Raw genomic sequence first — 24,408 nt, 5'->3', positions numbered from 1 at the left:
CCAAATCTCATGTCTTCACATTTCAAAACCAATAATGCTTTCCCAATAGTCTTGAAAGTCTTAACTCATTTTAGAATTAACTTAAAAGTCCACAGTACTAAGTCTCATCTGAGACAAGACAATTCCCTTTTGCCTATGAGCCCATAAAAATGAAAGCAAGTTAGCTACTTCCTAGATACAATGGGGATATAGGCATTGGGTAAACACACCCATTCCAAATGGGAGAAGTTGGCCAAAACAAGGGGCCTACAGGCCCCATGCAAGTCCGAAATCCAATAGGGCAGTCATTAAACCTTAAAGTTCCGAAATGATCTCCTTTGACTCCATGTCTCACATCCAGCTCATGCTGATGCAAGGGGTGGGCTCCTGTGGCCTTACACAGCTCTGCTCCTGTGGCTTTGCAGAGTACAGTCCCTCTTACCAGCTGCTTTTATGAGCTGATGTTGAGTGTCTGTGTCTTTTCTAGGTGCACAGTACAAGTTGTCAGTCCATCTACCATTCTGGCAACTGGAGGACAGTGGCCCTTTTTTCACAGCTCCCCTAGGGAATGCCCCAGTGGGGACTCTGTGTGGGGGCTTCAACCCCACACTTCCCTTCTGTGCTGCCGAAGCAGAATTTCTCCATGAGGGCTCTACCCTTGCAGCAAACTTCTGCATAGACATTCAGGCATTTCTATATGTCCTCTGAAATCTAGGCAGAAGTTCCCAAACCTCAATTCTTAACTTCTGTGTACTGGCAGGGTCAACCATGTGGAAGCTGCCAAGGCATGGGGCTTGCACCCTCTGAAGCCATGGCTCAAGTTTTACCTTGGCCCCTTTTAGCCATGGCTGGAGTGGCTGGGATACAGGGAACGAAGTCCCAAGGCTGCACAGAGCAGAGGGGTCCTGGATCTGGTCCAGGAAACCGTTTGCCCCTCCTAGGCCTGTAGGCCTGTGATAAGAGGGGCTGCCATCAGTGGTTAACATTTGGCTCCTTATTATTCAAATTTCTGCAGCAGGCCTGAATTTCGCCTAAGATAATGAGTTTTCTTTTCTATTGCATCATTAGGCTGCAAACTTTTTGAAATTTGATGTTCTGCTTCCCTTTTAAGCATAAGTTCTAATTCCAAACCATATCATGTGAATACATAGAAGTCAATGCTTTTAACAGCACCCAGATCAATTAATGAATGCTGCTTAGAAATTTCTTCCACCAGATATCCTAAATCATCTCTCTCAAGGTCAAAGTTCCACAGATCTCTAGGGCATGGGCAAAATGCTGCCAATCTCTGCTAAAGCATAACAAGAGTCACCATTGCTGCAGTTCCCAACAAATTCCTCATCTCCATCTGGGACCACATCAGCGTGGCCTTCAGTGTCCACATCATATCACATTTGTCAAAGCTATTCAACGAGTCTCTAAGAAGTTCCAAACTTTCTCACATTTTTCTGTCTTATTCTGAGCCCTCCAAACTGTTCCAACCTCTGCCTGTTACCCAAACTCACATTCACATTTTTTGATATCTTTACAACAGCATCCCACTCTACTGGTACCGTTTTACTGTATTGGTCTGTTTCCATGCTGAAAAAAGAAGTCATACTCCAGACTTATAAAGAAGATCTTTATAAGTCTTGAGTATGACTTCTTTTTTTTTTAATAAAGAAGATCTTTATAAGTCTTGAATATGACTTCTTTTAGGGTAACTTATAAAGAAAAGATGTTTTACTGACTCACAGTGCCACATGGCTGGGTAGGCCTCACAATCCTGGTGGAAGACAAATGAGGAGCAAAGTCACATTTTATGTGATGTCAGGCAAGGGAGAGTGTGCAGGGAAACTCTTCTTTATAAAACAACCAGATCTTATGAAACTTATTCACTATCATGAGAACAGCATGGGAAAGACTCACAGCCATGATTCAGTTACCTCCAGCTGGGTTCCTGTCATGACACATGAGAATTATGAGAGCTACAACTCAAGATGATATTTGGGTGGGTACACAGCCAAACCATATCACTCAGAAAACAGGTATCAAATATGTTGATATGGTTTGGCTGTGTACCCACCCAAGTCTTATTTTGAATTGTAGCTCCTATAATTCCCACATGTTGTGGGTGGGACCTAGTGGGAAATAATGGAATCATGGGGGTGGTTCTGCCATACTATACTCATGATAGTGAATAAGTCTCACAAGATCTAGTGGTATTATAAGGGGTTTCCCTTTTTGCTTGGCTCTCATTTTCTCTCATCTGCTGCCATGTAAGACATGCCTTTTGCCTTCCACCATGATTGTGAGGCCTCCTCAGCCATGTAGAACTGTGAGTCTATTAAACCTCTTTTTATATATTACCCAGTCTCAGGTATGACTTTATCAGAAGCATGAAAATGGCCTAATACATATGTTCTTGGAAGCTTTGTGAAAAATGAGTTCACTGTAGACATACGAATTTATTTTTAGGTTCTCTTCTGTTCCATATGTCTATGTGTCTATTTTTATGCCAGTACCATGTGGTTTTGGTTACTGTAGCTCTGCAGTATAACTCGAAGTCAGATAATGTGATTCCTCTAGTTTTGCTCTATTTGCCTAGGATAGCTTTTTATGGTTCCACATAAATTTTAGGATTGTTTTTCCTACTTCTGTGGAGAATGTCATTGGTATTCTGATAGGAATTGCATGGAATCTGTAGATTGCTTTGGGTAGTAGGACATTTTAACAATATTGATTCTCCCAATCCATGAACTGGGAATATTCTTCCTTTTTTTTTTTGTTTGTTTTTTGTTTATTGTATTTGGGTTCTGGGGTACATGTGTATATCCTGCATCCTGCAGGATTATTGTACAGGTACACACATGCCATGGTGGTTTGCTGTCTCCATCCCCCTGCCCCCGGTTGCCTATATCAGGCATTTCTCCTGGTGTTATCCTTCCCCATCCTCCCTGCCCCCCATCACTGTGCCTCCCTCCCCTCCCCTCCATCCCCCCACTGCCTAGCCCCATGAGTGTTGTTCCCTTCCCTGTGCCCAAGTGTTCTCATTGTTCATCACCTGCCTGAGTGAAAACATGCAGTGTTTGGTTTTCTGTTCTTGTGTCAGTTTGCTGAGAATGATGGTTTCTAGGTTCATCCATGTCTCTACAAAGCACATGAACTCATCATTTTTTATGACTGCATAGTATTCCATGGTGTATATGTGCCACATTTTTTTTTTGTCCAGTCTATCATTGATGGGCATTTGGGTTGGTTCCAGGTTTTTGCTATTGTAAACAGTGCCACAATGAACATACGTGTGCATGTGTCTTTATTATAGAAGGATTTATGATCCTTTGGGTATATACCCAGTAATGGGATTGCTGGGTCAAATGGAATTTCTATTTCTAGATCCTTGAGGAATCACCACACTGTCTTCCACAATGGTTGCACTAATTTGCATTCCCACCAACAGTGTAAAAGTGTTCCTGTTTCTCCACATCTTCTCCAGCATCTGTTGTCTCCAGATTTTTTAATGATCGCCATTCTAACTGGCATGAGATGATATCTCAGTGTGGTTTTGATTTGCGTTTCTCTAATGACCAATGATGATGAGCATTTTTTATATGTTTGTTGGCTGCATATTTGTCTTTTTTTGAAAAGTGTCTGTTCATATCCTTCTCCCACTTTTGAATGGGTTTGTTTTTCTTGTAAATCTGCTTTAGTTCTTTGTAGATTCTGGAATATCCTTCCATTTTTTGTGTTCCTCTTCAGTTTCTTTCATCAGTGTTCATAGTTTTCATTGTAGAAACCTTTTATAAGTTTGGCTAATTTCTAGATATTTTATTTGTGGTTATTGTAAATGGAATTACTTTTTATATTTATTTTTCATATCATTCACTGTTAATATATAGAAATGCTACTGATTATTGTATGTTAATCTTGTATCCTGCAACTTTACTAAATTTTTCAGTTCTAAAATTTTTTGGTGAAGTATTTTAGGTTTCTCTAAATTCAAGGTTATGTCATCTATAAGCAAGAATAATTTTACTTCTTCCATTTCAAATGGGATGCCCTTGACTTCTTCCTTTTTTCCAGTTGCCCTAGCTAGAACTTCCAGTACCATGTTGAATAACAGTGGTGAAAGTGGGCATGCTTGTTATGCTATCAGAGGAAAACCTTTTAGTTTTTCTCCTTCAGTATGATAGTAGCTGTTGGTATTTCCTATATGGCTTTTATTATCTTAAATTATGTTCCTTCCATACAGTTTTCTGAAGGTTTTTATCATGAAGGATGTTAAACTTTTTCAGATGTTTATTTCAGAATCAATTGAAGTAGTCATATGGTTTTTGTCCTTTATTCTGTTTATATAGGCATCACATTGATTGATTTGTGTATGTCGAACCATCTTTGAATCCTGGAGATAAATTCCACTTGGTCATAATGAATTATCTTTTTAATGTCTTGTTGAATTCAGTTTGCTAGTTTATCAGAGATACTGGCCTATAATTTTCTTTTATTTATTATACTTTAAGTTCTGGTGTATATGTGCAGATCATGAAGGTTTGTTAATAGATATACACGTCATGGTGGTTTGCTGCATCCATCACCCCATTCATCTACATTAGATATTTTTCCTAATGCTATCCCTCCCCATGCCCCCACCCCCCTGCTATTCCTCCTCTAGCCCCCACCCTCTTATTATCTCAAAAATAATAAGCTAGTTTTGACAAACCCACAGCCAATATCATACCGATTTTGAAAAACTGCAAGCATTCCCTTTGAAAACTGGCACAAGAAAAGGATGCCCTCTCAACCACTCCTATTCAATATAGTATTGGAAGTTTGTCATAAATATCTTATTATTTTGAGATTTGTCATAAATATCTTATTATTTTGAGATACGTTCTATCAATGCCTAGTTTATTGAGCATTTTTAGCATGGAGGGCTGTTCAGTTTTATCAAAGGCCTTCCCTGTAGCTATTGAGATAATCATGTGGTTTTTGTCTTTGATTCTGTTTATGTGATGGATTATGTTTATTGATTTGTGTATGTTGAACTGGCCTTGCATCCCAGGAAAGAAGCTGATTTGATCATGGTGGATGAACTTTTCAATTTACTGCTGGATTCAGCTTGCTGGTATTTTTTCAGGATTTTTTCATAAATATTCATGGGGGATATTGGCCTGAAACTTTTCTTTAGTTGTGTCTCTGCCAGGTTTTGGTATCAGGATGATGCTGGCCTCATAAAATGTGTTAGAGAGGATTCTCTCTTTTTCTGTAGTTTGGAATAGTTTTAGAAGTAATGGTACTAGCATCTCTTTTTACCTCTGTTAGAATTCAGCTGTGAAACCATCTCGTCCTGGACTTCTTTTGATTGGCAGGCTATTAATTGCTGCCTCAATTTCAGAACTTATTATTGTTCTATTCAGGAATTCAGTTTCTTCCTGGTTTAGTCTTGGGAGGGTGTAAGTGTCCAGGAATTTATCCATTTCTTCTAGATTTTCTGGTTTATGTGCATAGAGGTGTCTATAGTATTCTCTGATGGTAGTTTGTATTTCTGTGAGATCAGTGGTGATATCACCTTTATCATATTTTTATTGCATCTATTAGATTCTTCTCTCTTTTTTCCTTTATTAGTCTGGCTAGTGGTCTATCTATTTTGTTGATTTTTTTTTCAAAAACCAAACTCCTAGATTCATTAATTTTTAAAAGGGTTTTTCCTGTCTCTATCTCCTTCTGTTCTACTCTATTCTTAGTTATGTCTTGTCTTCTGCCAGTGTTTGAATTCATTTTCCCTTGCTTCTCTAGTTCTTTTCATTATGATGTTTGGGTGTCAAGTTTAGATCTTTTCTGCTTTCTCTTGTGGGCATTTAGTGCTATAAATTTGCTTTAAATGTGACCCAGAGATTCTGTTACATTGTGTCTTCATTCTCATTGGTTTCAAAGAACATCTTTATTTCTGCCTTCATTTTGTTATTTATCCAGTAGTCATTCAAAAGCAGGTTGTTTAGTTTCCCTATAGTTGTGTGGTTTTGAGTGAGTTTCTTAATCCTGAGTTCTAATTTGATTGCACTGTGATTTGAGAGACTGTTATGATTTCCATTCTTTTGCTTTGGCTGAGGAGTGATTTGCTTCCTATTATGTGGTCAATTTTAGAATAAGTGAGATATGGTGCTGAGAAGAATGTATATTCTGTGGATTTGGGGTGGAGAGTTCTGTAGATGTTTATTAGGTTCACTTGGTCCAGATCTGAGTTCATGTTCTGGATATCCTTGTTAATTTTCTGTCTCATTGATCTGTCTAGTATTGACAGTAGGATGTTAAAGTCTCCCACTATTATTATGTGGGAGTCTAAGTCTTTGCAGGTCATTAAGAACTTGCTTTATGTATCTGTGTGCTCCTGTATTGGGTGCATATATATTTAGAATAGTTAGCTCTTCTTATTGCATTAATCTCTTTACCATTATGTAATGCCCTTCTTTAAGCTTATCCATCACGATGAAGTTGGCTTCATCCCAGGGATGCAAGGCTGGTTCAACATCTGCAAATCTGTAAATTTAATTCATCACATAAACAGAACCAAAGACAAAGATATGAAAAACCACATGATCATCTCAATAGATGCCGAGAAGGCCTTCAACAAAATTCAACAGTCCTTTATGCCAAAAAACTCTCAATAAACTAGGCATCAATGGATCATATCTCAAAATAGTAAGAGCTATTTATAGCAAACCCGCAGCCAATATCATACTGAATGGGCAAAAACTGGAAGCATTTCCTTTAAAAACTGGCACAAGAAAAGGATGTCCTCTCTCACCACTCCTATTCAACATAGTATTGGAAGTTCTGGCTAGGGCCATCAGGCAAGAGAAAGAAATAAAGGGTATTCAAATAGGAAAAGAGGACATCAAATTGTCTCTGTTTGCAGATGACATGATTGTATATTTAGAATATACAGAGATGTAGAACAATGGAACAGAACAGAAGCCTCAGAAAGAATGCCACAGAACTACAACCATGTTCTTTGACAAAACTGACAAAAACAAGCTATGGAGAATGGATTCTCTATTTAATAAATGGTGTTGGGACAACTGGCTAGCCATATGCAGAAAGCTGAAACTGGACCCCTTCTTTACACCTTATGCAAAAATCAACTCTAGATGGATTAAAGATTTAAACATGAGGCCTAACACTATAAAAACTCTAAAAGAAAACCTAGGCAATACCATTCAGGACATAGGCATGGACAAGGACTTCATGACTAAAACACCACAAGCAATGGCAACAAAAGCCAAAATAGACAAATAGGATCTAATTAAGCTTAAGAGCTTCTGCACAGCAAAAGAAACTATCAATAGAGCAAACCGGCAACCAACAGAATGAGAAAAATATTTTGAGCTCTATCCATCTGACAGAGGGCTAATATCCAGAATCTGCAAAGAACCTAAACAAATATACAAGAAAAAAACAAACAACCCTATCAAAAAATGGGCAAAGGATATGAACAGATGCTTTTCAAAAGAAGACATTTATGCAGGCAATGAATATATGACAAAAAGCTCATCATCACTGGTCATTAGAGAAAAACAAATCAAAACCACAATGAGATACCATCTCACATGGGTTAGAATGGTGATCATTAAAAAATCAGGAGACAACAGGTGTGGAGAGAATGTGGAGAAATAGGAATACCTTTACACTGTTGGTGGGAATATAAGTTAATTCAACCATTGTGGAAGACAGTGTGGAAATTCTTTTTTTTTTTTAATCTTTCTTTTTCTTTTTTTTAAATTGTACTTTAAGTCCCAGGATACATGTGCAGATCTTGCAGGATTGTTGCATAGACACACATGCCATGGTGGTTCATTGTCTCCATACCACCATCACCTACATCAGGCATTTCTCCCAGTGTTATCCCTCCCCAACATCCCCCTCCACTGTCCCTCCCCTAGCCTCCCATCCCCCAACATACCCCACTGTGTGATGTTCCCTTCCTTGTGCCCAGGTGTTCTCATTGTTCAACACCTGCCTATGAGTGAGAATATGCAGTGTTTGGTTTTTTATTATTGTGTCAGTTTGCTGAGAAAAACAACCCCTTCAAAAAGTGGGTGAAGGATATGAACAGATACTTTTCAAAAGAAGACATTTGTGCAGCCAACAAACACATGGAAAAAAGCTCATCATCACTGGTCATTAGAGAAATGCAAATCAAAACCACATTGAGATACCAACTCATGCCAGTTATAATGGTGGTCTTTAAAGAAGCAGGAGACAACAGATGCTGGAGAGGATGTGTAGAAATAAGAACACTTTTACACTGCTGGTGGGAGTGTAATTTAATTTGACCATTGTGGAAGACAGTGTGGTAATTCCTCAAGGATCTAGAACAAGAAATACCATTTGACCCAGCAATCCCATTACTGGGTATATACCCAAAGGATTATAAATCATTCTATTATAAAGATACATGCACACATATGTTCACTGTGGCTCTGTTAACAATAGCAAAGGCCTGGAACCAACCCAAATATCCATCAATGATAGACTGGATAAAGAAAATTTGGCATATATACACCATGGAACACAAGGACACAGGGAGATGGACATCACACACTGGGGCCTGGGGGTTGGCTGCCCTTCCTGGCTGCCCCTCTCATCACAGGTCCTGAGGCCTAGGAGGGAAGAATGATTTTGCTGTCCTGTGCAGCCTCACAACACTGCTCCCTGCATCCTGGCTGCTCCTGCTACTGCCACAGCTCAAAGGGGCCCAGGCACTCAGACTGCTGCTTCAGAGGGAGCAAGCCATAAGCCTTGGCAGCTGTTAAACCTACATATGTGCAGAGTACAATAGTTGAGGGTTGGGAGCCTCCACCTAGATTTCAGAAGATGTATGGAAAACCCAGGATATACAGGCAGAAGCTGGTGCAGCAGTGGAACCTTCCTGATGATCTCTATTAAAACAGCGTGGAGATAAAATGTGGGGTTGGAGCCCCCACACAGAGTCCCACTGGGGCACTGCCTAGGTGGATCTGTGACAAGAAGGCAACTGTACTCCAGATCCTAGAATGGGAGATCTACCAAGAGCTTGCACCATGCACCTGGAAAAGCCACAGGTACCTAATGTCAGTCCTTGAGAGCAGCTATGGGGACTAAGCTCTGCAGAGCCACAGGAGTGGAGCTGTGCAGGCCTTGTGAGCCCACCCCTTGTAACAGTGTGGCCTGGACATGAGACGAGGAGTCAAAGGAGATTATTTTGGAGCTTTAAGATTTAATGACTGCCCTGCTGGGTTGTGAACTTGCACGGAGTCTGTAGCGGTTTTCTTTTGAATGATGTCTCCCTTTTGGATAGGGAGTACTCACCCAATGCCTAGAACTCCCCATTGTGTCTTGGAAGGAACTAACTTTCTTTTTATTTTATAGGCTTATAGGCAGAAAGGACTTACTCTAGCTATTTTGTTATTTGTTTTATGGTTGTTTTGTGGTCTTCTTTTCTTGTTTCAGTTGAAAACTTTGGGCTTTGTACTTTTGAGTTAGTGCGGGAATGAGTTAAGACTTTGAGGGACTGTTAGCATTATTGAATTTTGAAATGTGAGAATAACATGAGATTTGGGAGGGGCCAGGGGCAAAATGATATGGTTTGGATCGGTGTTCCCACTGAAATCTTATATTAGATTGTAATCCCCAATGTTGGAGGTGGATCCTGGTGGGAGTTAATTAGATCATGGTGGCAGATTTACCCTTTGGTGCTGTTCTCAGAATCACTAGTGACTTATCATGAGATCTGATTGTTTAAAAGTGTGTGGCTCCTCTCCCACACTTTATCTTACTCTTGCTTTAATCCCATAAGCTAAGCTTGCTTCCCTTTTGTCTTCTTTTGTGATTGCAAGTTTCCTGAGGCCTACCCACCTGTGCAGAACTATGAGCCAATTTGACCTCTTTTTTTCTATAAATTCTCCAGTTTCAGGTATTTATTTATAGCACTGCAAGCATGAAGTGACAGAACTTCTTTCCCTGTATCACATACGTTTTGGTATGTTGTGTTTCCATTACCATTTGTTGCAACAAATTTTTAAATTTTCTTCTTAATTTCTTCATTTACCCACTGGTCATTCAGGAACACATTATTTAATTTTCATGTGTTTGTATAGTTTCCAAATGTTGACTTGTTATTGATTTGTAGTTTTACTCCTGTGGTCAGAGGGCAGAGAAGATGCTTGAAATAATTCCAAGTTTTTGAAATGTTTTAAGACTTGTTTTGTGACATAAAATATGGTCTATCCTTAAGAATTATCTGTATGCTGAGGAGAAGAATGTCTATTTTGGAGCCTGTGGATGAAATGCTCTGTAAATATCCATTAGATCTATTTGGTCCATGGTGCAGATTAAGTCTGATGTTTCTTTATTGATATCCTGTCTGGAAGATCTGTCCAATGCTGAAAGTAGGGTATAGAAGTCTCCAGCTATTATTGTATTAAGGTGTATCTCTCTCTTTAGTTCTAATGTTTGCTTTATATATCTGGGTGCCCCAGTGTTGGGAGCACTGGAGGATATACATATTTTTGTCAATATGTATTTATAATTGTTATATTCCCGTGGTGAATTGACTCCTTTATCACTATATAATGAGCTTTTGGTCTCTTCTTATAGTTTTTGGGTTGAAACCTATTTTGTGTAATTTGATTATAGCCGCTCCTGCTCTTTTTTGGTTTCCTTTGGCATGGAATATCTTTTTTCATCCATTTATTTTCAGTCTGTGTATATATTTACAGTCAAACTGTGCTCCTTGTAGCCACAGATCATTAGGTCTTGCTTTTATATCCATTCAGCAATTCTATGTCTTTCAATGGGACAGTTTAGTTAATTTATATTTAATGTTATTATTGATGAGTCAGGATTTACCCCAGCTATTTTGTTATTTGTTTTCTGGTTGTTTTGTGGTCTTCTCTTCCTGTTTTCCTTTTAGTGGCAGTGATTTCCTTTGGTGATATGATGTAGTATCTTCTTTATATTTTGTGCATTTGTTGTATGTTTTTCAATTTGAGATTACCATGAATCTTGGAAATACTATTTTATAAAGCCATTATTTTAAATGAATGACAGCACTGTTTTCATGAACAAATAAAGCAAAAATAAAACTCATAAAAACTCTACTCTTTAACTTCATCTCACCTACTTTTTAAATTTTTTTTTTTTTTTTTTTTTGAGACGGAGTTTCGCTCTTGTTACCCAGGCTGGAGTGCAATGGCGCGATCTCGCTCACCGCAACCTCCGCCTCCTGGGTTCAGGCAATTCTCCTGCCTCAGCCTCCTGAGTAGCTGGGATTATAGGCACGCGCCACCATGCCCAGCTAATTTTTTGTATTTTTAGTAGAGACGGGGTTTCATCATGTTGACCAGGTTGGTCTCGATCTCTCGACCTTATCCACCCGCCTCGGCCTCCCAAAGTGCTGGGATTACAGGCTTGAGCCACCGCGCCCGGCCTTTAAATTTTTTTTTGTTATCTTTATGTCTTATTGTACTATGTCTGGAAAGTCATTGTAGATATTATTTTTGATTGGTATACTATTTAGCTTTTTATGTAAGATAAGAGTATTTTACACAACACAATTACAGTGTTATAATATTTTGTGTGTATGCTAGTACCAGTGAGTTTTGCACCTTCAGTTGATTTCTTTTGTCTCCTCTGATGGTGTATTTTCAAATAGCCTGTGTTCAAACTCACTAATTCTTTCTCCTGCTTGACCAATTCTGCTATTAAGAGACTTCATAGCATTCCTCAGTATGTCAGTTTTATTTTTCAAGTCAAGAACTTTTCCTTGATTATTTTTAATAATTTCAATCTCCTCATTAAATTTATCTGATAGAATTCTGAATTCCTTTTTGGTGTTTTCTTTAATTTGAGTTTCCTCAACACAGCTATTTTGAATTATCTGAAAAGTCATATATTTCTCTCTCTCCAGAATTGGTCCCCTGTACCTTATTTATTTAGTTAATTTAGTGAGATCATGTTTTCCTAGATGACACTGATAATTGTATATGTTTGTCAGTGTCTGAGAATTGGAGTTAGGCATTTATTGTTGTCTTCACAGTCTGGGCTTTTTAAATGCACATCCTTTTTGGGGAGGCTTTCCAGGTGTTTGAAGGGACTTTGGCTCAAAATCCAATTATGCTGTGGTTCTTGCTGACTCGTAGAGGTACTGCCTTGGTGGTCTTGGATAAAATCTAGAAGCATTCTCTGGATTACCAGGAAGAGACTCTTGTTCTTTTCCTTTACTTTCTCCCAGACAGTTTCTTTCTGTATATATTGAGGTTTCTAGAACTGGAAGTAGTATGACACAAGTACTCTTGTGGCCACCACTAAGTGCACTGCACTGGTTAAGAGCCAAAGACAGAACAGCACTGGGTCTCACCCAAGGCCCACTGTTACTTCTACCTGGCTACCACCTACATTCACTCAAAGCTCTAAGGCTCTACGATCAGCAGCTGACAAAGCTAGCCAGATTTGTGTCCCTCTCTTCAAGGCAATGAGTTCCCCGAGGCCCTGGATGGGTCCAGAGATGCTGTCTAGGAGCCACAAGTTAAAGTCAAAAATCTTAGAAATTCACCTGATGTTCTGTTCTACTTTGTCTAAGCTGACATTCAAACCACAAGACAAAGTCTTTCCCTCTCTTCCTTACCCTTTCCACAGGCAGAGGGACCTCTCCCTGTGGCCACCACCACCACCAACCCACAGAAGGTTCTGCCAGGCCACTGCTGATGTTCACTTAATGCCCAAAGACTCTTCTGCCAGCTGTGGTGAATTCTGCCAGTCCTGGGACTCATCCTTCAGGGCAGTGGGCTTCTCTCTGGCCCAGGGCAGGTCTAGAAATGCTGACCAAGATCCTAGGCCTGGACTTGCAGACCTCAAGAGCCTGCTTGGTGCTGCACCCCATGTGGCTGAGCTGGTACTTAATGTGCAAGACAGAGACCCCTTTACTTTGCCCCTACTTTTATCAGACAGAAGGAGTCTTTTATCATAGTCACCACAGCTGTAAATATGATGGGTCACACCTGAAGCCAGCATGTCTCAGAGCCCAAGGCCCACAGTGTAGTACTTGGTTATTGCTGGTAGTTATTCAGGGCCCAGGTGCTCTTTAGTCAGCAGGTGATGAATATTGCCAGGTCTCCACTGTGACAGGGCAGCACTGACTTCAATGTAAAGTCCTCCAGTCACTGTGCTCTCCCTGTCTCAAGTGCAAAGATACCTCCGCCCCATGCTGCTGCTGCTAGGAGTGCACTAGGGGTGGTGCTAGCACTCCCTTAGCCAAGCTGGCTGTTATCATAGTGGGTCTCATGCCCCCAAGTCCACTGGCTCTAAGCCCAGCTCAGCACTAGGACTGGCCTAGAAATTGAAGTCCTTTTGGCCTAGACTGCCCTTCAAGTTCACTTAGGGCCCCAGAGCACTCTAGTACACAGTAGTGAGGATTGCTGAAACTCAATCTCTAACCACTGGGGTGGACAATTTCCTGCCGGCTAGGGCCAGTCCAAATGTTCCCTCTGTGGTAAACATTGGCTGAGTGCAGTTTGATTCTGCTTTCTGCTATGACAGGGCAGCACTGGATTCAATGCAAAGCCTCACAAGTGCTATACTCTTTCCCTCCTAAGTGCACAGATTATCCATGCCACATGGGGGGAGGGGGGCATTGGCACTTTAAGACTCTCTTTTCTGCCCTCTTCAATGACTCTTTGCATGATATGAAGTTAAACCTGGGTACTGTAATTACTTACCTGATTTTTGGTTCTTGTGATGGTGATTTTTGTGTGTAGTTATTAAAATTTGGTATCCCTGCAGAGGGGATGAATTATGTAAGCTGCTGTTTGACCATTTTGCTCTGCCCGAAGTTCTAATAAAAATTTTAAAATATTTTTCTGTTTTTGAGTTGGTGATTTTTCAGGGACCTTTTCTGCTCTGTGGAGTTGGGCTTTATTAATTTAAATTTTTAAAAAATTATTTTCTTCTATCCTGTTACTTTCTTATTTGTGATTTCCATTGTTCCATTATTTATTATACACAGATTAGATGATTATAATTTTTCTTCCAAAGAAATCTTTTCTAGAAATCATTTTCATTGTTTTATCTGTCACCTCTGGAAAAATGCTTATAACTTTTCTTTTTTTCACTAAAGTTAATTTTCTGCAATATCTGGTCTGCTGTTCATTGCTCCTCCTCAGGTTTTAGTTAAATAATTTCATTTCTTACCATCATAAAATTTGAATTTTCTTTACTTCTTTCTTTTGATATTTGACATATATTTTTGAGAAGCCAGATCAGACATTTTATAAAATGAGCTTTTCTTCTTGCAGAAAATCTATTTTAGGGAAGGCATTTCCTCTGCTTCCTCCAGATGGTCTCCTTTTGACTTACAGTATCTTTTCCATGTCTTTCAGAGGAAGCCCACTCTGCCAACTCTGTTCATTGGGGCCATCTGCTCCAGACGAAAGCTCATCCACACATATTTTCAATTTGCTGTGGCTTTCTGTCCCATACCTTGTCCTCCTTCCTCCTAGGTATAGACTGTTAGCGGTTCTTATTTTCAGGGTCTCCTGTACCTACTACTTTCCAGTAACCTCATGGTGTGGAAATTCACAAATTGGCCCTTCATATCACTTTAAACACAATAGAAATTCACAAGTCTGTAGCATGTGTCATTTTTCCTAATTTCCTGTCCTAGTACTGGCATATTAGTTTAAATTTTATAGTTATTTCCATGGCATTTGGAAACAGTGATAATTGTCTGTACTCCTGGTTTTTCTTTTTAGGTTCCATGAAGTACTATCTGGAACTTTTTAGGTTCATGGTCTCCTTTGAAGGGTTGGTCTTTTGAATCTTTTCCTTATTTTTGCCCCTTTTCTCATCTCTCCTGGTTTTGAACTCTCCAGTATCCTGCTCATACTGAGCATTCTCCTTTTTTCATGCATTATCTAAATTTATTTCTAAGAGCAATAGCACTTTTTTTATGTCCTCAGTCATCATCTCCCCTTTTAAATGCTCAAGGTTGATATCATAGTGTTACATTATTGTGAAGAAGATTGTAATCATTAATATGTTTGACAATATCAAACACTTGTTTAGAAGGCAACTCCCTCACAGTGAGAAGAGATTCTTCTTACTCATTGAGAGAACAAGGGGTCTCCTAACACAGTAAAGAATACTTTTTTACATAGATAAACTTGATTTTAATCTGTTCTATTTGATTGAATAAACTATGCTGTCAGGACATTTATTCTACTTATTTGTGTAGTTCTAAAGTGACTGAAGGGCTGAGAATCCAAGGACACAGAAATCTTTAGAGCTTGGAAAAGTCGTTGGAACCATTTTGTTGTAAAGCCAAATTTTTAGTCTCTTTTCCTTTTGATGTTTTTTATATCACATATGTTTGATGATTCTGGGGTTGTATAAAACATTTTTGAAGAAAAACTTTCCCTGAAAAAAAAAATCCAGAAGCAATCAGGCTTTAGTTTATTCTATGATTACCCAATTGCTCTTCTTATGTTTTCATCTTAATTAGCTGAGAACTTCCTTGCTTCTTCGATTAGTTAAAAATTAGCCACAAAGGCTAAGGAATCTGGATGTTCAATAATTCTTTGTTGCGGACATATCCTTCTTTTAAAGCAATAGCAAAGGTTAGCAAAATCTCTGCTGGTGGAAGGATGCAGGACAAAGAGAAGGAAGGTAGCCTAATGAGGACCAAGTAGATTTACAGCACATTTGGAGAAAGAACACCTGTGCCAGGTCATGGCCCAGCCTAGTGCCCTGATGAGAAAGGCTGATTATGTGGGGAGTAGGTAATGGCACAACAAGAATGTCTTCATTTGCTAATACGGTGAAACCTTTAATGCTGATACCCCTCTCACCCTCCAACTGAAAGAAGTATTAAGAAGAAGAGAGCCTGACATTCCAGCTCTCATGACTGGATGAGTTCTTTGTGGAATGTCAGAACATGAGAGGTTACAGGGAGAGGGAATTGTGTTCTACCCCATCTCCTTAGTTCACTCACTTGTACCCTCCCCCATTTTATAGTTTTTGCTATGCCTATTAGCAGTTTGGTAAACCAAAGTGAAAATAACCTTAACAGAATCTAAATCTATATTCTCAAAAATCTTTGAACCTATATGAGCTTATGTGGCCTGGTTTGGCTAAATGCCATGTAGACAAGGTCAGTTTTTAATGAGAACTTTTCACTTGCATTACTCTACTAGAGATTTCATGAAAAAGGTTTGAGAGTAAAATTAATCACTTTACCAATGTATCAGATTCATCTTTCAAATATAAACACTATTCATATTCTAAGATTGACAAGCTTACATCTGCAAAGCTTTAAAGATTGTCATTTTCATGTATAAAATATCTCATTACTCAGAATGTTAAATAATCCACAGTACTTATATAATGTGTTATTATTTATCAGTCTTGAGCAGCTCTATTTCCAAAGGGAGAAACAAAATAATTTCAACCAAGTGAGCATAATATTAATGACAGCAGTATTATAAATACATTTAAAATGATGCCAGAAAGCATGTGACAACAAGAAAAACAACTAATTTTCTTTTATTTTTCTCCCCTTCAATGTGCAAAACATGCTGCTATACTTTTATCCACAGACTTTGTTTAAAAATTTCTCAAGACACAAGCCAGCACCATGTCAACAAAAAATGAGTACTTGGTTTGGTGCAATTAAAAGATTTTTACAACATCTACAATGGAAGCCACCAGGAAACCAAGAAAACTGGCAGTGCATCAAACAATTCAATGAAGGAAAGAAACAAACATGGTGTAGATGAAACACTGAAAGGGTGATATTCTTTCTGTGATATTAACACAATAGTGATCTTAGGGCCACATGAACATGAATTTCAGGCTCCCTTTCATAAATGCCCTTTGAATTAGAAATTATTCTGATATAATGTGAATATTCTTTTACATCCCTCATTCTCATACTTTAAGTTAGAGCCTATGTTCCTACACAGCTATGTTGTCATTCTTTAAATAGGACAAATAGACAGGACTCTGTGGAAATGGTGGTGCTTTGTGTGATACCACCCAGTCCTCCTGGGCAGAAAGAATCTTGTTTCCAGTTTGAAGTTTGCTATTTTGACACAAGTAAGCAGAGTATGCTATTAGTATGATCTATCTTTTTATACATAATTATGTTGACTTTGAAGTCATATTCAGCTGATCTACACACTTGAAAACTAAGTTGTAATTTATAGTAAGACCTGCCAACAGAGTGTATTGGGCCAATAAATAGGTTTTGTAATCTCAATATTTTCTCCAATGCCTTATCTAATGGGTACTATTTTAAAAGAGAAATGTTGAGTATCCAAGATGGCTGAATAGGAACAGCTCCAGAGTGCAGTTCCCAGTGAGAACAGCCCAGAGGGTGAGTGCTCACCACATTTCCAAACAAGTTTTCACTGCTCGCAGACCAGGAGATTCCGTGGCTCAAAAGCACCATGAGTTTTCAGTGTGGCGGTTTCAGCCGGTGCTGGGTCAGTGCACAGAAACTCACACAAGTCTGGGCAGCTGTTTTGACTGGTGCCTGGAACGCTGGGGAGATAGAGCCACCAATTCAACTGAAAGGGAGGGGGCTGAGACAGGTAGCCAGGTGATCTGGCTCGGCAGGTACCACCCCCACAAAACAAGCAATCTGAAACACTCTGGATTGATAGTTTTACAGCAAGCACAGCTGGACCTAGGACAGTCCAGCTCAGTAGGGGTAAGGGCATACCCCACTACTGAGGCAGTCCGCCACTACCAAGGCAGTTCACACAGCAGCTGGGAAGAGCCTGTGGCAGCTCAGCAACACCTCTGCTGGCAGACTGTGACTAGACTACTCCATACAGGGCAGGGCATTTATGAGAAGAGGCACCAGCACAACAGGAACTTATAAATAAAGCTGGAACAGGCTGTCTCCTCAAGCAACTCCCCAATCCCCATATACCCAAAGAGACATCTCATAAAGGAGAACTCAGGCTGACATCTGGCAGGTACCCTTCTGGGACAAGGATAGCAGAGGAAGAAGCCAGTGGCAACCCTTGCTGTTCTGCAGCCCCTGTGGGTGATCCCCAGGCAAGTGAGGTCTGGAGTGGACCTCCAGCAGTCCTGCAGCAGAGGGGCCTGACTGTTAGAAGGAAAACTAAGAAGCAGAAAGAAATAGCTTCAACATCAACAAAAAGGATGTCCACTCAGAGGCCCCATCCAAAAGTCACCAACTACAAAGACCACAGGTAGATAAACCCACAAAGATGGGAAGAAACCAGTGCAAAAAGGATGAAAACACCAAAAACGAGAATGCCTCTCCTCCTCCAAGGGATCACAACTTCTTACAAGCTAGGGATTAAAGATGGATGGAGAATGAATCTGATGAATTGACAGAAACAGGCTTTAGAAGGTAGCTAATAACAAACTTCTCAGAGCTAAAAGAACATGTGCTAAACCAATGCAAAGAAACTAAGAACCTAGAAAAAAGGTTATATGAGATGCAAACTAGAATAAACAGCTTAGAGAAGAATATAAAAAACTTGATGGAGCTGAAAAACACAGCACAAGAACTTCACAAAGTATATACAAGTTTCAATAGCCAAATCGACCAAGCAGAAGAAAGGATACCAGAGATTGAAGATCAACTCAATGAAATAAAATGAGAAGGCAAGAACAGAGAAAAACAAGTGAAAAGAAATAAAGCCTCCAAGAAATATGGAATTATGTGAAAAGACCTAATCTACGTTTGATAGGTGTACCTGAATATGATGGACAGAATGAATCCAAGCTGGAAAAAACTCTTCAGTATATTATCCAGGAGAATATCCCCAGCCTAGCAAGGCAGGCCAACATTCAAGTCTAGGAAATACAGATAACAACACAAAGATACTCCTCAAGAAGAGCAACCCAGGGCACATAATCATCAGATTCACCAGAGTTGAAATGAAGGAAAAAATGCTAAGGGCAGCCAGAGAGAAAGGTCGGGTTACCCACAAAGGGAAGCCCATCAGACTCACAGTGGATCTCTCGGCAGAAGCCCTACAAGCCAGAAGAGCCTGCCAACCAAAAAAAGTCTAGGTCTAGATGGGTTGACAGCTGAATTTTACCAGACGTACAAAGAGGAGCTGGTACCATTCCTTTTGAAACTATTCCAAACAATACAAAAAGAGGGAATCCTTCCCAGATCATTTTATCAGATCAACATCATCCTGATACCAAAACCTGGCAGAGACTCAACAAAAAAAAGAAAACATCAGGCCTAAATCCATGATGAACATAGATGCGAAAATCTTCAATACAATACCAGCAAACCGATTGCAACAATACATCAAAAAGCTTATTCATCGTGATCAAGTAGACTTCATTCCAGGAATGCAAGGCTGGTTCAACATACACAGTCTATAAATGTAATCCACCACATAAACAGAACTAAAGACAAAGACAACATGATCATCTCAATAGATGCAGAGAAGGCCTTTAACAAAATTCAACAGCGCTTTATGCTAAAAACTCTCCATAAACTAGGTATCAAAGGAACACATCTCAAAATAATTAAAGCTATTTACAACAAAACTACAGCCAGTATCATACTAAATGGGCAAAAACTGGAAGCATTCCCTTTGAAATCCGGCTAAAGACAAGGATACCCTCTGTCACCACTCCTAGTCAATGTAGTATTGGAAGTTCTAGCCAGAGCAATAAGGCAAGACAAAAATAAAAAAAGGGTATTCAATTAAGAAAAGAGAAAGTCAAATTGTCTCTATTTGCATATGACATGATTGTATACTTAGAAGACCCTGTCATCTCAGTCCAAAATTTCCTTAAACTGATAAGCAATTTCAGCAAAGTCTCAGTATACAAAGTCAAAGTGCAAAAATCACAAGCATTTCTATACACCAATAACAGACTAACAGACAGCCAAATCATGAGCAAACTCCCATTCACAATTGCTGCAAAGAGAATAGAATACCTAGGAATACAATTAACAAAGGATGTAAAGGACCTCTTCAAGGAGAACTACAAACCACTGCTCAAGGAAATAAGAGAGGACACAAACAGATCGAGAAACATTCCATGCTCATGGTTAGAAAGAATCGGTGTTGTGAAAATGGCCATACTGCCCAAAGTAATTTATAGATTCAATGCTATCCCCATCAAGCTACTAGTGACCTTCTTCACAGAACTGGAAAAAACCACCTTAAACTTCATATGGAACCAAAAAAGAGCCCACATAGCCAAGAGCATTCTAAACAAACAAACAAACAAACAAAAACACAACAAATCATGCTACCTGAATTCAAACTATGCTACAAGACTACAGTAATTAAAACAACATGGTACTGGTACCAAAACAGAGGTATAGACCAATGGAAGAGGACAGAGGCTTCAGAGGCAATACCACATATCTATAACCATCTGATCTTTGACACCTGACAAAAACAAGCAATGGGGAAAGGATTTCCTGTTAAATAAATGGTGTTGGGAAAACTGGCTAGCCATGTGCAGAAAGCAGAAACTGGACCCCTTCCTCACACTTTACACTAAAATTAACTCCAGGTGGATTAAAGACTTAAACATACGACCTAACACCATAAAAACCCTAGAAGAAAACCTAGGCAAAACCATTCAAGACATAGGCATAGGCAAGGACTTCATGACTAAAATACCAAAAGCATTGGCAACAAAAGCCAAAATAGACAAATGGGCCCTAATTAAACTCCAGAGCTTCTGTACAGCAAAAGAAACAATCATTGTAGTGAACCAGCAACCAACAGAATGGGAAAAATTTTTCAAATCTACCCATCTGGCAAAGGGCTAATATCCATAATCTACAAAGAACTAAAACAGATTTACAAGAAAAAAAAAACCCATCCAAAAGTGGGCAAAGGATATTGAACAGAAACTTTTCAAAAGAAGACGTATATGAGACCAACAAACATATGAAAAAATGCTCATCATCACTGATTATTAGAGAAATGCAAATCAGTACCACATTGAGATACCACCTCATGCCAGTTAGAATGGCGATCATTTCAAAATCTGGAGACAACAGATGCTGGAGAGGATGTGGAGAAATAGGAACACTTTTACACTGTTGGTGGGATTTGTAAACTAGTTCAACCATTGTGGAAGACAGTGTTGTGATTCCTCAAGGACCTAGAAATAGAAATTCCATTTGACCCAGCAATTCCATTACTGGATATATACCCAAATGATTATAAATCATTCAATTATAAAGACACATACACAGGTATGTTGATAGCAGCCCTGTTTACAATAGCAAAGACCTGGAACCAACCCAAATGCCCATTGATGATAGACTGGACAAGGAAAATGTGGCACATATACACCATGGAATACTATACATCCATAAAAAACGATGAGTTCATGTCCTTTGTAGAGACATGGATTAATTTGGAAACCATCATTCTCAGCAAACTGACACAAGAACAGAAAATCAAACATGGCATGTTCTCACTCATAGGCAGGTGTTGAACAATGAGAACACATGGACACAGGGAGAGGAGCATCACGTGCAGGGGTCTGTTGTGGGGGCCAAAGGAGGAACAGTGGAGGGGGATAGGGAGGTCAAGGAGGGATGGAGGGATAACATGGGGAGAAATTCCAGATACAGGTGATGGGGGGTTGGAGGCAGCAAACCACATTGCCATGTATGTACCTATGCAACAATCCCACGTGATCTGCACATGTACCCCAGAACCTAAAGTACAATAAAAAATAAACAAAAAATAAAAGAGAGATTTACATAACTATCAAATGCTAAGTTCACAAACAGGAATGTTAGCTCATATGAATTTATTTTAGGATACCTCTTAGGATTTTTAGTTGTGCTTTGTAGAAGTTTCTTTATGTCCTAAAATTATGTTTTACAGATTTAACACAATCTCAATCTAAATTCCAGCAGTATTTCTTTTTTGTAGAAATTAACAAGGTGATTCTACATTTCACATGGAAAGTCAAAGGAACCAGCGTAGCCAAAACAATTTTGAAGAACAGTTTGGAAGACTCACATAATCTGATTTAAGGCTTACTATAAAACTATTGTAACTAAAGCAGTGTAATATTGGTGAAAGGGCTGACGTGAATATCAACAGAACAGAACTGAGAGTCAAGAGTAGACACACACATTTGACCAACTGATTTTTAGCAAAGGTACAAAGGCAATTTCATGGAGAAAGTACAGCGTTTTCACTAAATGATGTTAAGAGAATTGGATATCAATATAAAAAAATGAACTTTGACACAAACTTTATATATTATATAAAAATTAAAAATTGATCAGAGACTTAAATGTAAAATCTAAAATTATCAAATTCCTAGAACAAAAAGCTAAGAAAATTTCTGAGATTTGGGGCCAAGCAGATTTCTTATATATGGCACCAAAAGCACCCAAAAAAAGTAATTAATTAGATTTCATCAAAATGAATACCTGGTTTGTAAAAGATACTGCTAAGGGGATGTAAAGGTACTGACTTCACAAAAATATTTGCAAAACACATATTTAACAATAGATTTTTATCTAGAACATATAAAGAACTCTCAAAATTCAATAAGAAAACAAAGGATCCAATTATTCATATGGGCAAAAAAAAATGTACAAATAAATCACCAGAGAAAATACATGGATAACAAATAACAAGATGAAATGTTCAACATCGTTAGTCATTAAGGAAATTTAACTTAAAGCCATAAGGAATTTTTAGTACAAACCAATTATTAGAAGTAATAAAATACTAATAACAATAGTAAGTGTGATCAAGCTTTGTGAGCAAATGGAACTCTTGTACATACACCTCTGGTGGGAATACAATGATATAGCCACTATGGAAGACAGGTTGCCAGTTTCTTTTAAAGTTAAACATATACTTACCATGTGAATCAATAATGCTTCTACTAGGTATTTACCCAAAAGATAAATGCTTATGTTTAAACAAAAACCTGGACACAAATATTTTTAGTAACTTTATTTATCATTACCAAAACCTGGAAACAACCTTTCAACTTATTCATGAATAAACAAATTGTAGTACACCTATGCAATGGGATTCTATTTGACAATAAAAAAAAATGCATTATAAATTCATTTAACAATATGGATGAATCTCAAATGCATTTTGTTTAGTGAAAGAGGCCAGACCAAAAGACCACATACTGTATGATTCAATTATATGACATTCTGGAAAACACAAAACAATGAAGGCAAAAAACAAATGGTTGCCAGAGTTTGGGACTGTGGGCAGCTTGGCTACAAAGAGATTGAGGGAAATGCTTTGGCAATCTGTTCTGTATCTTGTTTGTGGTGGTAGTGACATAACTGTATTTGTTTGTCAAAATTACAGAACTATACACTTCAAATAGTGAATTTTCCTGTATGTATTTTTTAAAGTAAAAAGAACTAATACTTAAGAGTTTTTTTTTTAAAGATATTGTTCCTTCAGGATAAAAACTTAAGCTTTTTTCATTCTACTCCTGTACAGTGAGTGTGCATGTTAAATACTTTGTTGAAAGTGCATCTTCTCTATGTGAGATCATCATAAGAGTTCTATAGTCAGAACACTTCTATGTTTTTGATAACATCTAGATTTATCTTTATCAGAGATATTTTTTGAAAATGCACGTAGGAAAAGAAATAAAGGAGATCATTCATTAAAGTATCCCCAAGGCATTCCCCCAAATATTTTTGTCTTATAAAACAGAGGAAGATTTTATTTTATAATATGTCTGCATAAATGAGAGCTTTTGCCCAAGATGAACCAAAGATGTCCTTTTATTAAAAAGGCAGAAATAACAAGAGAAATACATATGGCCATTTTAAACGTTTTTTTTTTCCTGGTACATTTGAAAATGTGCCACCCCCTTGCCTCCAGCACCTCAGCTGCACAGTCAGGATGTAGAAGAATTATTAACAAGTGCACTCCCATTCTCGTTTCAAACCCACATAATACCACTTGAAAAAATAGCCTTGCTGAAAGAGTATTATACCATACTTGGAGATTTCTGACAGCCAGATCCAAAAAAGTACAACACTCTATAGTCTATGTCAACTAGAATGACTCCTCTTTTCATAGATTTAAGAAGCAGTACCCTGTTTCCCCTAGAGATTCTCCCAGCCTAATAATATTCCCCAAGTTAAATGTGTCAGGAGAAACTGCATCTTGCTGTGGGATTCAGATACAGTTAATATAAAGAAATGCTACTGTTGTTGCTGTACTTATGGTGATGGCAATCTAAAACGTTCTCATGACAGCAGAAATGACACTTTTGACATGCTATATATAGAGACAGAAGTGTACAATTTAGAATCTGCAATGGATCGTGACTCAGTCTGCTTGTTCTCACACTTTGTATTGTTTCTTGGCACCACTGTGTGTCTTAAAGCACACACCAGTTCTGCCAGTAACAGACCTCCTTAGCTGATCC

Source organism: Saimiri boliviensis, chromosome 2 (assembly GCF_048565385.1).
Source record: "Saimiri boliviensis isolate mSaiBol1 chromosome 2, mSaiBol1.pri, whole genome shotgun sequence".
Lineage (NCBI taxonomy): Eukaryota > Metazoa > Chordata > Mammalia > Primates > Cebidae > Saimiri > Saimiri boliviensis.
Note: the sequence above shows the minus strand (reverse complement) of the source record.